At 39.1% G+C, this 14,183-nt stretch overlaps 1 protein-coding gene across 5 annotated transcripts in view; it reads left to right on the plus strand.

The window, feature by feature from the left end:
* The first annotated feature begins 7,163 nt into the window (after positions 1–7,163).
* The window catches only part of ZNF112 (zinc finger protein 112), a 45,913-nt gene continuing 38,893 nt past the window's right edge, over positions 7,164–14,183 (plus strand). For 2 of the 5 annotated variants that reach the window (XM_035712510.2, XM_049109446.1), the window contains exon 1: positions 7,164–7,300. The gene's annotated coding sequence lies outside the window, so the exon portion shown is untranslated. The remainder of the gene's footprint in view (positions 7,301–14,183) is intronic. The other 3 variants (XM_049109443.1, XM_049109444.1, XM_049109445.1) reach the window with 2 other exon arrangements.

The raw sequence follows: 14,183 nt of genomic DNA on the forward strand, positions 1-14,183 counted from the left end.
TGGATTTTATATAAATGGTATCATAGTGTAACTTCTGTCCAGCTCTTTTATTCAACATCCTATTTATGAGATTCATCCATAGTGTTGCATGTAGCTAAAGTTTTTTCAATATCCTTGCCTTGTACTGATCCATTGTATGAGTATGCAAAAAAAGATTCATTCTATCATTAATAAACATTTGGAGTATTTCTAGCACATCATTATCATTGATGTTGCAATGAAAATTCTTATACATGTCTTTTGGTACACAAGTGCACACATTACTTATGGGTATATATCTTGAGTAGATTCGAATTTTCCTAAGAAATGCTTCAAGTTTGGCTCTATAGTCCACCAGCATGAGATTTTTGCTTATTGCTTGAGGTAGAGATCATTTTTCCCCCTCAATACCAATTTAACTCAGTACCATATATGGAATATCTTCCTTGTTCCCACAGCTCTGCACATTTGTCACATTTCTTGCAAGTCTGAGGTCAGCAGTGTTCATGTACTTAGTAAGTACAAAGGAGCCATATATAAATTATTAAAATTAATCAGACAAGCTTGCAAGATTGAAGAATAAAGGGGCAAGTGCAATGTTATCTTTTTCCATGAAATTTTTTTTGCATTTTTTGCATGTTATCAATTTCCAGGAAATTTCCATGCATTTTCCACAGAAAATGTTTTCAATACTTCACTGTTGCTTTCAATTTTTTCTGTAATTTATTGCTAGTTTCCTAAATTTTCTCATCATGAATGGATGATAAATTTATCAAACGCTCTGGGTTTTTTTTTTGTTTGTTTGTTTTGTTTTGTTTTTTGCATTCCTGGTAAGTCTGCTAGGTCATGATGTATAATCTTTTTATGTATTGTTGAATAAGTTATGGCATAGAATTTTTACATGTAGATTTATGATGAGATAGACCTGCCATTTTCCATTCTAAGAAAGACTGCAACAGATTTTGGTATCAGTGTTGGTTGCAAATTAGTTGGAAAGTGTTTCCTATTTTGTTATTCTCATTAAGAATTCTAAGATGAGGGATCCCTGGGTGGCGCAGCGGTTTGGCGCCTGCCTTTGACCCAGGGCGTGATCCTGGAGACCCGGGATCAAGTCCCACGTCGGGCTCCCGGTGCATGGAGCCTGCTTCTCCCTCTTCCTGTGTCTCTGCCTCTCTCTCTCTCTCTCTCTCTCTCTCTCTCTCTCTCTGTGACCATCATAAATAAATAAAAATTTAAAAAAAAGAATTCTAAGATAAGCATGGTTTCTTCCTTAAATATATATATTTTTTAAGATTTTTATTTATTTATTTATGAGAGACACACAGAGAGAGGCAGAGACACAGGAAGAGGGAGAAACAAGCTCCCCACTGGGAGCCTGAAGTGAGACTTGATCCCAGGATCCGAGATCACGACCTGAGCCAAAGGCAGTCGCTCAACTGCTGAGCCACCCAGGCGCCCCTCTTCCTTAAATATTTGATAGAGTTCACTGATGACACTGTCTGAGGTCAGAGAATTCCTTTGTGGATTTTTAATAAATTCAATTTTTCAGTATTAGCTCTATTCAGATTTTTGATTACTTATGTCTATTTTGGTAAATGCTGTTTTAAGTTCTGTAGAAATGTATTTATTTAAGTTCTCAATTTCATTGGCTTTACATTCCACATAATATTCCTTTAAGTTCATAGAATGTATAGTGATTTTTTTCATTCTTTTCCTTGTGGTAATTTGTGATTTCTGTTTTAATAATAAATCTTATGGATTTATCAACATTTTTTTCTCATTTCAAAGAATAATGTTTTAAATTCTTCTGTATTATGTTTATGTCCTACTTTATCTGTTCTCATCTTTATTGTACCTTTACATTGGGAAAAGAAGTGATTTGCTCTTTTTCTAACTTCCCGAGATGGATGCTTCATTTTTTTATTTCCAGCTTTTTTATCTTCCTTCATGCACATACCTAAAGCTTTCTATTTAATTTGAAGTATTGAATGCATCCTATAAGCTTTGTTAGGAGGTATTTTTATTATCATCCAGTTAAAATATACTTTTGTTTTGAATACAGTATTTCTTCAATTCATACGGGTTTGGTTTACTTCCAAACATGGTGTATAATTTGGAGTCAACTGAAAAGACAGAGACCATAGTTATTTGAAAAGAAAGAATTAGTATGTATACAGAATTGGTGACTGGATTGCTGAAAAGACAAACACAATGCAGGTAACAATTGCAGCAAGTAGCAGCAATCACCCCAGGGTCTGGGGTAACAGGGAAGAGGTAGGGTTTATTAAAACTGAGCAGCTTGGAGGAAGGTCCTACTGTCCTGAAACTCAAATCTCTGAGTACGGAGTTGTGTTCAGAGGTACCCGGGCTCAGAGGCAGAGAGCCCTGCAGTTATAGGACTTAGGCACCTGAGGAACAGGGTTTGAGAAGCTGTTTCATAATGTCTACGAAGAGCCATGATGAAACTGATTGTCAAGTGTTGGAAAAACTGCAAATTATTCAATTGAACAGTTGCAGTAAGAAAGTGGTGCTGCTCCTGGAAGCCCAAAGGAAGTATCGAGTCTCTTTCTCCAGCCTTGCACTCTCTTTATTGGCAGAGAACCAGATGGCATAGCAGCAAGATAGGCTTCAGATTTTACATAAAACAGAGTAAAGAAGGGTGGTTTGGGAACTGAGAGACAATACTTTATTAGATGCACACATGGCAGCTTTTAAATTATCTTTTTGTTATGGAGCTCTGGCTGAATTTCATTACATTCAGAGAGCATATTCAGTATTACTTCAGTATTGTAAAATTTGTTGTTATTCCTTTATAGCTCATCATGCGATCCCTTTTGTAAATATTTTATTTGTGCTTGAGAAGATGTATGTTTTGTAGTTTTTGCCAGAATCTCTTGTTTCCCTACCTTCAAATGGGTGTCAGAAATGCCTCAGAGTTTCTAGGCTTTCCAGCTCTTTGACTAGACCATCACCCCATGAGAAAAGTCACCTCAGGTGCATGACCCCCCACACACACTTTTTCTGAATTTTAGTAGACTAATTTTCCATCATCTTGCCTTTTGATGCCTCTCAACAGTTTTATTTTATTTTATATATTTTTTAGATTTTATTTATTTATTCATGAGAGACAGAGAGAGAGAGAGAGAGAGAGGCAGAGAGACAGGCAAAGAGAGGGAAAAGCAGGCTTCATGTAGGAAGCCCGACATGGAACTCGATGCCGGGTCTCCAGGATCACAACCTGGACTGAAGGCAGCGCTTAAACCACTGAGCCACCTGGGCTGCCTGCCTCTCAACAGTTTTAAAACTATGTCTACCCATCATCCGCCAGAAATTTATTGCAAGTTACCTATTTTACTATTATCGGAAGTGTATGCGAATTAAAACATTCCTTGTAGGGATCCCTGGGTGGCGCAGCGGTTTGGCGCCTGCCTTTGGCCCAGGGCGCGATCCTGGAGACCCGGGATCGAATCCCACGTCAGGCTCCCGGTGCATGGGGCCTGCTTCTCCCTCTGCCTGTGTCTCTGCCTCTCTCTCTCTCACTGTGTGCCTATCATAAATAAATAAAAAATTAAAAAAAAATAAAATATTCCTTGTATATTGCATTTTAAATTTTCCCTGTCATTTTATCCAAAAAACTCAACTATTATTAGATTGATCCTCCTTAATTTATAGTTAGATAATTATTTAATAATTTAAATATTTTAAATTATTTTTAATCACATGGTAAGATTTCTTTTTTTTCTTCCAACTTTATATTCCAGTCGTTAACATGGTGTAATATTAATTTCAGGTATAGGATTTAGTAATTCATCACTTACAACACTCAGTGCTCATCACAAGTGCCCTCCTTTTTTTTTTTTTAATTATTTATTTATTTATTTATTTATTTATTTATGATAGTCACACAGAGAGAGAGAGAGGCAGAGACACAGGCAGAGGGAGAAGCAGGCTCCATGCACTGGGAGCCCGATGTGGGATTCGATCCCGGGTCTCCAGGATCGCGCCCTGGGCCAAAGGCAGGCGCTAAACCACTGCGCCACCCAGGGATCCCACAAGTGCCCTCCTTAATGCCCATCACCCATTTAACCCATCTTCCCCGCCACTTCCCCTCCAGCAATCTTCTATATGATCTCTATAGTTAAGAGTCTGTTTTATGGTTTGTTTCTCTCCTCTATGTTCATCTGGGTTTTCTTCCTTAAATTCCACATATGAGTGAACTCTTATGGTATTTGTCTTTCTCTGACTGACTTATTTTGCTTAGCATGATACACTCTATCTCCATGTTGCTGAAAATGGCAAGATTTCATTTGTTTTTATAACTGAGGAATATTCTATTGTATTTACATACCACAAGTTATTTATCCCTTCATCAATCGATGGACATTTAGGCTCTTTCCATAATTTGGCTATAGTTGATAATGCTGCTATAAACATTGGGATGCATGTGTCCCTTTAAATCAGTATTTTTGTATTCTTAGGGTAAACACCTAGTCGTGCAACTGCTGGATCATATGGTAGCTCTATTTTTAATTTTTTGAGGAAACTCCATACTGTTTTCCAGAGCGGCTGCATCAGTTTGCATTCCTACCTATGGTGGAAGAGAGTCCCTCTTTCTCCACATCCTCACCAATATCTGTTGTTTCTTGTTGTTTGCAATTTGGCACCCTGTATGATTTCCTAAATTGGTTCTGGTCCTTTAAACCACTGACCATTTTCATATAATGGATATGATGAGAGAACAAAACTCTCTAAAAGCCTGAGATATAAGGGAAGCCATTTTATATTTCTTCCTAAGTCAGCATGACTGTACATAAACTTTGCTTAAACCCAGAGCCCAGTTTATGGCCCACCAAGGATACATTGTGCAAATGCTTTCTAAATGAGTAGCCTAAAGGAAACCATCTTGTCCTTAAGACACTGATCAGTGCTCCTACTCTCTGCATTCTTAGATGTTAAAACTTGTGATTCCTCCATTTATGCTAACCTATAACCTTTTGAGCTTTCACAAGATATAAAAAAAGTATAATAATCCTCTGAAAACTGTTCATTCTCCACAACACTTTTTCCCCTGTAAAGAACATGTTTCCTGAACAGCTGTACTAACTTGGGCTTAAATAAAACTCTCTTTCTTACCTGTAGAGATTGTAAAAGATTTCTTCACTTTGTATCAACAGCTGTTAGGTCATTTTTCTTTCACTCCTCAGTGAGAATACTTGCCCAGCATTTGAGTAGTTTCAGCTGGACATTGTATTGGATCTTGTTCTGCTATTTTCAACACCACATTGTACTTATTATGTTAAAAATCTAGGCTTTACCTTACAGTTTAATGAAAAAATTGTCATTTCAGGAAAACAGATTCCAGAAGAGCCATCAGATAAATCCAGAATGTGAGCAATCCTACATGACTACTGAGCTAGTTATTTCAGCAGGTCAAGGGCAAACAAAAAAAGGGAAAAGGAAATTGTTCTAGATTACAAGAGATTCAAGACACATAATATCAAATACAATTAATGTACCAGCATAAAGGAAAACAATTTAGATTTCTTCTTCAGGAGGAAACTGGGAAATTAAACTTGCTCTTCTCTTTTTTTCCCTTTCTGCTAATTTTCTGGATTAAGTCATTACCTCATCCTCTGTCCTCCTTGAGTCACATCCTCCATAAGACAATTTACAGTTTTTATATCAAGAGGAGGAGAAAAATAAGTGATGTGATATTAAAAGCTCAAAGAAGGGAACACCTGGGTGGCTCAGCAGTTGAGTGTCTGCCTTCGGCTCAGGACGTGATCCCAGGATCCAGGATCAAGTCCTACATTGGGATCCTTGCAGGAAGCCTGCTTCTCCCTCTGCTGATGGCTCTGCCTTTCTCTCTCTGTGTCTCTCATGAATAAAGAAATAAAATCTTTTTTTAAAAAGCTAAAGAAAAAACTTAAGATCTTGTAAAGGTCTTAATTCCTTCCCATATTACAGTGTTTTATATCTATCAATACAGTTGCTTCCATTTGCCTTATGACTCAGGTTTCATAATCAGCAATTAGAGCCAAGGAAATGTGGGAAACATTTGTTGCTTCTGCTTTAAGTCCTGATCAATGGTTGCATCTGATTCTTATGAATTCTTGGCATCCACGTCCATTCTTGTGGATCTTGGGATGAACAGCTCAGGGTAGGTAGCATGGACAGTTTTAGATGCATGCGTGTGCCTATAGAATAAAAAAAGGCAATCCGGTCAGAGTAAGATTTAGACTCTATATTTGTCAAATTCAGTACTGAATACAGGTCAGCACAATTTCCTTATAATATCTGAATTCTGGGGCGCCTGGATGGCTCAGTGGTTGAACGTTCGCCTTTGACTCAAGTCATAATCCTAGGGTCCTGGGATCGAGTCCTGCATCAGGCTCCAGCAGGGAGCCTGCTTGGCTCTCTATGTCTCTGCTTCTCTCTGTGTCTCTCATGAATTAATAAATAAAATCTTTAAAAAAAGAAAGAAATCTGAATTCCGCTGCCTCCTCCAATCCCCCACATGGCTTCCTTTTCATAACGTCTTCCTTCCTTCCCTCCCTTCCTCCCTCCCTCCCTCCTTTCCTTCCTTCCTTCCTTCCTTCCTTCCTTCCTTCCTTCCTTCCTTCCTTCCTTCCTTCCTTCCTTCCTTCCTTCCTTCCTTCCTTCCTTCCTCCCTCCCTCCCTTCCTTCCCTTTCCTCTTTCTTATATTTCAAGGTTCTCTAATCTCTTTGAGGTAGTTTCCTAGAATAGGTAGATAGTTTGCTTTGGTTAAGTTTCTTGTGATAGTTTTCGTCATGTTTGGAAGAAAAAAATTCAAGAAAACGACGTAAGGGACGGCGGCCAAGCTCCACTAACAGCATAGAATTAATTCAGACTATCCAAATACTATCTCAAAGAGAGGGGAGCCCTGAGGAAGAGGCCCCTCCGCAGGACATGCCGGGATTTGTAGTCCACAAGGTCAGACGCATCAGGATCCAGAAACAAGCTCTGAACGTGTGGCTGGCTGGAGAAAATAACAGCAGTCTGTAAAAGTTCTGTACATTGGGCAGCATTTCCAGGCTCCGGAATTCACGCCAGAACCGCACGCTGTTAACAAGGACCCATGCTCTCCCTGCGACAGCCCGCACTTCCGTCACAGGAAGGCGACGAGGCGGCCTGGGAATTCTGGGAAGTGTAGTCCGGGAACACTTCCGCTGCAGGACGCCAAGACGACCTCCCGGCTCCTGTCGGGAATTCTGGGAAGCGTAGTCCAGGAGGTCTCTGTGGGTAGACTCGCTTCCGCTCCAGGTACGCGAGGCCGCGGCCTTCATTCCTCTGCGAAAGGTGAGCCCTCCCTCCCCGGGCGCCCTCCCCGCGGCCGCGCTGACCTGGCCTCACTTTCCGTTGGGCCCGTGGTGACCAGGCCCTCGATCCGGGGAAGAGAACCCGCCTGTGGCGGAGGACGGGGTTTGTGTTTCCTTTGAATGGGCTCCGTGCAGTCCCGGGCGGCGGGTGCATCCCCGGCTCAGGCCCCGGGCCAGGTTCCCACGTCGCCAGGAGTGAGGGTCTCCTGGGATCTGCACCTCCCGGCCCTTCCGCGACCACCAGCCAGTGCTGCCGCTTCCCAGCTCCATTAACATTCGGAGAATTTCTTCGCGTCTCTGCCTCCTTCCTCTTCTTGAAGTTGATATTAGTGTCTACCTAATAGAGTTATTTTGAGAGTTCAACGAGGATGCAGAAGTGAAAGACTGAGGTCCCTTGATAGCAGTCCTTTTAAATTTTAGTTCCCTGAAATCAGCATCGGTGAACCTGGGATGGGGTGGTCAGAGCTCTTGCTGCAGTGTCCCTGGCCCTTCTCTGATCCCTGGAGGAAGTGAGGCTGCACCTAGATACCTAATTTTTTTTTTTTTTAAATCTAAATTTAAGTTTTTGTAGAGGGTCATTCCTGGGTGTTGTCTGCGATGTCCACTGTGATTTATGCGCGGGTTCTAATGAAGTTGTGATTTCTCTCAGCCTCCTTTCCTTCCCCAGCCTGGATTCCTTGAGAAAGGCCGTGTGGGAGGAGGGAATGACACTTTGGCTCCTGGAAGCAGAGCCTTTCCTGAGTAGGACTTAGCATTCTTTTTCTTCTTAGGTTATCTCCTGTCAGACGAGAAGATATTTCCTTTACTCCTCTATACATTCTTCTGCCACAAAGATGCCCTGACTTTTGTTGAATACATGCAGGAACGGATAGGGGAGTACTTGAGCAAGAATAATCATGATTATATTTATGTGTGTTTTTTTTTAAAGCTTTTGTTTAAATTCCAGTTAGTTAACATAGACTGTAGTATTGGTCTCAGGTGTACAATATAGTGATCCAACACTTTCATACATCACCCGGTGCTCATCACAAGTGCACTCCTTAATCCCCGTCTCCTATTCCACCCATTCCTCCACCAACCTCCATTCTGGTAACCATCAGTTTGTTCTATATAGCTGAGACTCTGTTTCTTGGTTTGCTTCTCTTTTCCTTTTGTTCCTTTGTTTTGTTTCTTTAATTCCACATGAGGGAAATCATATGGCATTTGTCTTTCTTTGAATGACTTATTTCACATAGCATCATACTCTGGCTCCATCCACATTGTTGCAAATGGCAAGATTTCATTCTTTTTTGATGGCCGAGTAATATTCCATTGTGTATATATACCACATCTTCTTTATCCATTCATCAATCGGTGGACACTTGGGCTGTTTCCATAATTTGGGTATTGTAGATAATGCTGCTATGAACATCGGGGTGCATGTGCCCCTTTGAATCAGTATTTCTGTGTCCTTTGGATAAATACCAGCTAGTGTAATTGCTGGGTCATAGGTAGTTCTATTTTTAAGTTTCTGAAGAACCTCCATACTTTTTCCACATTGGCTGCACCAATCTACATTCCCACCAGCAGTGTAAGAGGGTTCCCCTTTCTCCATATCCTCGCCAAAATTATTTCTTGTGTTGTTGGTTTTAGTCATTCTGACAGATGTTAGGTGATAGCTCATTGTAGTTTCGATTTGCATTTCCCTGAGGATAATTAATATTGAGCATCTATTCATGTGTCTGCTAGCCATCTGGATGTCTTTTTTTTAATATATATTTAATTTATTTATTCATGAGAGACACAGAGAGGTAGAGTCACAGGCAGAGGGAGAAGCAGGGTCCCTGCAGGGAGCCTCATGTGGACTCAATCCCAGGACCCTGGGATCACAACCTGAGCTGGAGGCAGATGCTCAAACACTGAGCCACGGTGCGCCCTATCTGGATGTCTTCTTTGGAGACAGATCTGTTCGTGTCTTCTGCCCATTTTTAAATTGTATTATTGTTTATTTGGGTGTTGATTTGTGTAAGTTCTTTCTCTATTTGGATACTAACCCTTTATCAGATATGTCATTTGCAAATATCTTCTGCCATTCCAAAAGTTGCCTTTTAGTTTTGTTGATTCTTTCCTTCACTGTGCAGATTTTTATTTTGATGTAGTCCCGATAGTTTATTTTTGTCTTGTTTCCCTTGCCTCAGGAGATGTATCTAGAAAGAAGTTGCTATGGCCAGTGTTAGAGGCTGCTGCTTGTGTTCTCTTCTAGGATTTTGATGGTTTCCTGTCTCACCTAAAGGTCTTTCATCCATTTTTGGGTTTACTTTTGTGTACAGTGTAAGAAAGTGGTCCAATTTCATTCTTTCGTGTGTGCTGTCCAGTTTTCCCAACATCATTTGTTCAAAAGACAGTCTTTTTCCCGTTGGATATACTTTCCTGCTTTCTCTAAGATTAATTGACCATATAGTTGTGGGTCCAATACTGGGTTTTCTGTTGTGTTCCATTGATCTATGTGGAGTTTTTTTGTGTGTGTGTGCCAATACCATACTATCTTGATGTCTGCAGCTTTGTAATATAACTTGAAGTCCAGAATTGTGGTGCCTCCAGCTTTGTTTTCTTTTTGGGAATTTTTATGTTTTCGTACAGATTTTAGGATTTGTTCTAGCTCTGTGAAAAATGTTGGTATTTTGATAGGGATTGCATTAAATGAGTAGACTGTTTTTGGGTAGTATAGACATTTTAACAATGTTTGTTTTTCCTGTCCATGAGCATGGAATGTCCTTTTTTTTTATTATTAAGATTATTTATTTGTTTATTCATGAGACACAGAGAGAGAGAGAGAGAGAGAGAGAGAGAGGCAGAGACACAGGCAGGGGGAGAAGCAGACTCCATGCAGGAAGCCTGATGTGGGACTCAATCCTGGGTCCCCGGGATCATGCCCTGGACTGAAGGCAGCGCTAAACCACTGAGCTACCAGGGCTGCTCAATGAGCATGGAATGTCTTAACATTTCTTTGTTTCCTCTTCAATTTCTGTCATCAGGTTTTTCCTAGTTTCAAAGCAGAGGTTTTGCACCTCTTTGAATTTATTCCTAGGTATCTTAAAACCATAAGATTTTAATGTGCAATTGTAAAAGGAATTGATTCCTTGATTTCTTTTTCTGCTGCTTTATTATTGTTATATGGAATGCAACAGATTTCTGTACATTGATTTTTGAATCCTGTAACATTATTGAATTTGTGCATCTCTTCTAGAAATTTTTTGGTGGAGTCTTGTGGGTTTTCTAGAGTATCATGTCATCTGTGAACAGTGAAAGTTAGACTTCTTCCTTGCCAATGTGGATGCCTTTATTTTTTTTTGTTGTCAAATTGCTGCCAGTACTTTGTTAAATAGCAGTGGTGAAAGTAGACACCCCTGTCTTGTTCCTGACCATAGAGGAAAAGCTCTCAGGTTTTCCCCATTGAGGATGATATCAGGTGTGGTTTTTTTTTTATATGACCTTTATTATGTTGAGGTATGTTCCCTCTGTCCCTCTTTGGTGGAGGATTTTTATTGTGAATGGGTGTTGTATGTTGTCAAATGCTTTTTCTGCATCCATTGAAAGGATCATATGGTTCTTTTCATTTATTGATGTGGTATATCACATTGGTTAATTTGCAAATATTGTACCGCCCTTGCAGCCCAGAAAGAAGTCCCACTTGATCATGGTGAATGATTCTTTTAATGTACTATTGGTTTTTATCTGCTAGTATTTTTATGAGAATTTTTGCATCCATGTTCATCAGGTATATTGGCCTGTAATTATTCTTTTTAGTGGGTTCTTTGGTTTTGGAATCAAGGGAATACTGGCTTTGTAGAAGAGTTTGGAAGTTTTCCTTCCTTTTCTGTTTTCTTGGAATAGTTTGAGAAGAATAGGTATTAAGTCTTTAAATGTTTGGTAGAATTATCCTGTGAAGCCATCTGGCCCTGGGCTTTTGTTTGTCAGGTAATTTTTGATTACTGATTCCATTTCTTTGCTAATTATTGGTCTGTTCAAGTTTTCTATTTCTTCCTGTTTCTGTTTTGGCATTTTAGATGTTTCTAGGACTTATCTATTTCTTCCAGGTTTCCAGTTTGTTGGCATATACTTTTTTTTTTTTAAGATTTTATTTATTTATTCATGACAGAGAGAGAGAGAGAGAGAGAAAGAGAAAGAGAAAGAGGCAGGCAGAGACACAGGCAGAGGGAGAAGCAGGTTCCATGCAGAGAGCCCAACGTGGGTCTCAATCCTGGGTCTCCAGGATCACACCCTGGGCTAAAGGTGTGCTCAACTGTTGAGCCATCCAGGCTGCCTGGCATATACTTTTTCATAATATTCTCATAATTATTTGTATTTCTGTGGTGTTGGTTGTTATTTCTCTGCTCTTGTTTGTAATTTTATTTACATGAGTCCCTTCTCTTTTCTTTTTGAAAAGTCTGGATGGAGGTTTATCAATTTTATTAATTTTTTTGAAGAATCAATTCCTATTTCATTGGTTTGTTCTATTGTTTTTTTAGTTTTTGTATCATTTCTGTTCTTATATTTATTATTTCCTTCCTTCTTTTGGCTTTAAGTTTTGTTTATTCTTTTTCTAGCTCCTTTAGATGTAAGGTTAGGTTATTTATTAGAGATGTTTCTTGCTTCCTGAGGTAGGTCTGCATTGCTATTTGCTTCCCTCTTAAGACCGCTTTTGATACATCCTAAAGATTTTAGACCATCATGTTTTCATTTTTATTTGTTTCCATGTATTTTTAAATTTCTTCTGTATTTCTTGGTTGACCTATTCATTGTTGCATAGCATATTATTTAATCTACATGTATTTGTGATTATTCCAGATTTTTTCTTGTGGTTGACTTCAAATTTCATAGTGTAGAAATATGTGTAGAAAATATACATGGTTTGATCTCAAATTATTTGTATTTGTTGAGGGCTGATTTGTGACCTAATATGTAGTCTATTCTGGAGAATATTCCATGTACACTTGTAAAGAATACATATTCTACTTTTTTAGGATGGAATGTTCTGAATATATCTGTTAAGTCCATCTGATCCAGCATGTCATTCAAGTCATGTTTCCTTGATGATTTTCTGTTTAGGTGATCTGTCCATTGACGTAAGTGGGGTGTTAAAGTCCCCTACTATTATTGTATTGCTATCAACTAGTTCCTTTATTATTAATTGTTTTATATATTTGGATGCTTCCATGTTGGGCAATTGTTATATCTTTTTGTTGGATTGTGTCCTTTATTATATAGTGCCCTTCTTTGTCTCTTGTTACAGTCTTTGTTTTAAAGTCTAGTTTCTCTGATATACATACTGCTATTCTGGCTTCCTTTTGACATCTATTTGCATGGTAAATGTTTCTCATCCCTTCACTTTCAATCTACAAGTGTCATTAGGTCTAAAATGAGTCTCCTTTAGGCAGCGTGTAGATGAGGTCTTTTTTTTTTTTTTAAATCCATTTTGACACACTATGTTTTTCTATTGGAGTGTTTAGTCCATTTACATTCAAAGTAATTATTGATATATATGTATTTATTGCCATTTTATTACTTGTTTTGTGGTTGTTTTCTAGAGATTTTCTCTAATCCTTTCTTGTCTCTCTCTTTTATGGTTTGCTTATTTTCCTTAGTGATATATTTAGATTTCTTTCTCCTTATTCTTTTTTTTTTAAAGGTTTTATTTATTTATTCATGATAGACTTAGAGAGAGAGAGAGAGAGAGGCAGAGACACAGGCAGAGGGAGAAGCAGGCTCCATGCTGGGAGCCCGATGCAGGACTCAATCCTGGGAGTCCAGGACCGTGCCCTGGGCCAAAGGCAGGCGTGAAACTGCTGAGCCACCCAGGGATCGCCCTTATTCTTTTTTTTTTTAAAGAAGATTTTATTTTATTTTATTTTTAAGATTTTATTTATTTATTCATGAGAGGCACGGAGAGAGAGGGGCAGAGACACAGGCAGAGGGAGAAGCAGGCTCCATGCAGGGAGCCCAACGTGGGACTCGATCCTGGGTCTCCAGGATCACACCCTGGGCTGAAGGCAGCGCTAAACCACTGAGCTACCTGGGCAGCTCTTTCCTTATTCTTTGCATGTTTATCAGTGGTTTTGGAGGGGTTTTGTTTTTTAGTGGTTTTTGATATATGATTACCATTAGGTTTGCATATAGCCTTTTCTGCATATAGCAGTCTATATTAACTTGATGGTTAAATTTGAACCCATTCTTTTCTCTTTCCCCATGTTTTTGGTATATGTTATTATATATCTTTTTGTGTCTGTGAGTTCCTTGACTTACTTTTTACAGAAATACTCGTTTTTATTGCCATTGTTTTTCCTACATTCGTACTGTGACTCTGGTCTCTCCTTTCCATTCAAAATTTCTTGCAGAAATTTTATGACCACAGACTCCTTTAGTTTTTACTTGTCTGGGGGAACTCTTTATGTCTCCTTCTATTCTGATTGATAGCCTTGCTGGGTAGAGTATTCTTGGCTGCAGATTTTTCCCATTGAGCATTTGAATATATCATGCTTCTGTCTTTTGGCTTGCAGTTTCTGTAGAGAAATCTCTTGCTAGCCTTATGGGTTTTCCCTCGTAAGTTACTGACTCCTTTTGTTTTGCTGCTTTTAGAATTTTTTCTTTATCACTGTATTTTGTAAATTTAATTATAATATGTCTTGGTGTTGGCCTACTTTTGGTGATTTTGATGGGAGTTCTCTGTGCCTGCTGGATCTGAATGTCTGTTTTCTTCTCCAGATTAAGAACGTTTCAGCTTTTCTTTTTCTTTCTTTCTTTCTTTCTTTCTTTCTTTCTTTCTTTCTTTCTTTCTTCCTTCCTTCCTTCCTTCCTTCCTTCCTTCCTTCCTCCCTCCCTCCCTC

Source organism: Canis lupus, chromosome 1 (genome assembly GCF_003254725.2).
Source record: "Canis lupus dingo isolate Sandy chromosome 1, ASM325472v2, whole genome shotgun sequence".
NCBI classification, from domain to species: domain Eukaryota; kingdom Metazoa; phylum Chordata; class Mammalia; order Carnivora; family Canidae; genus Canis; species Canis lupus.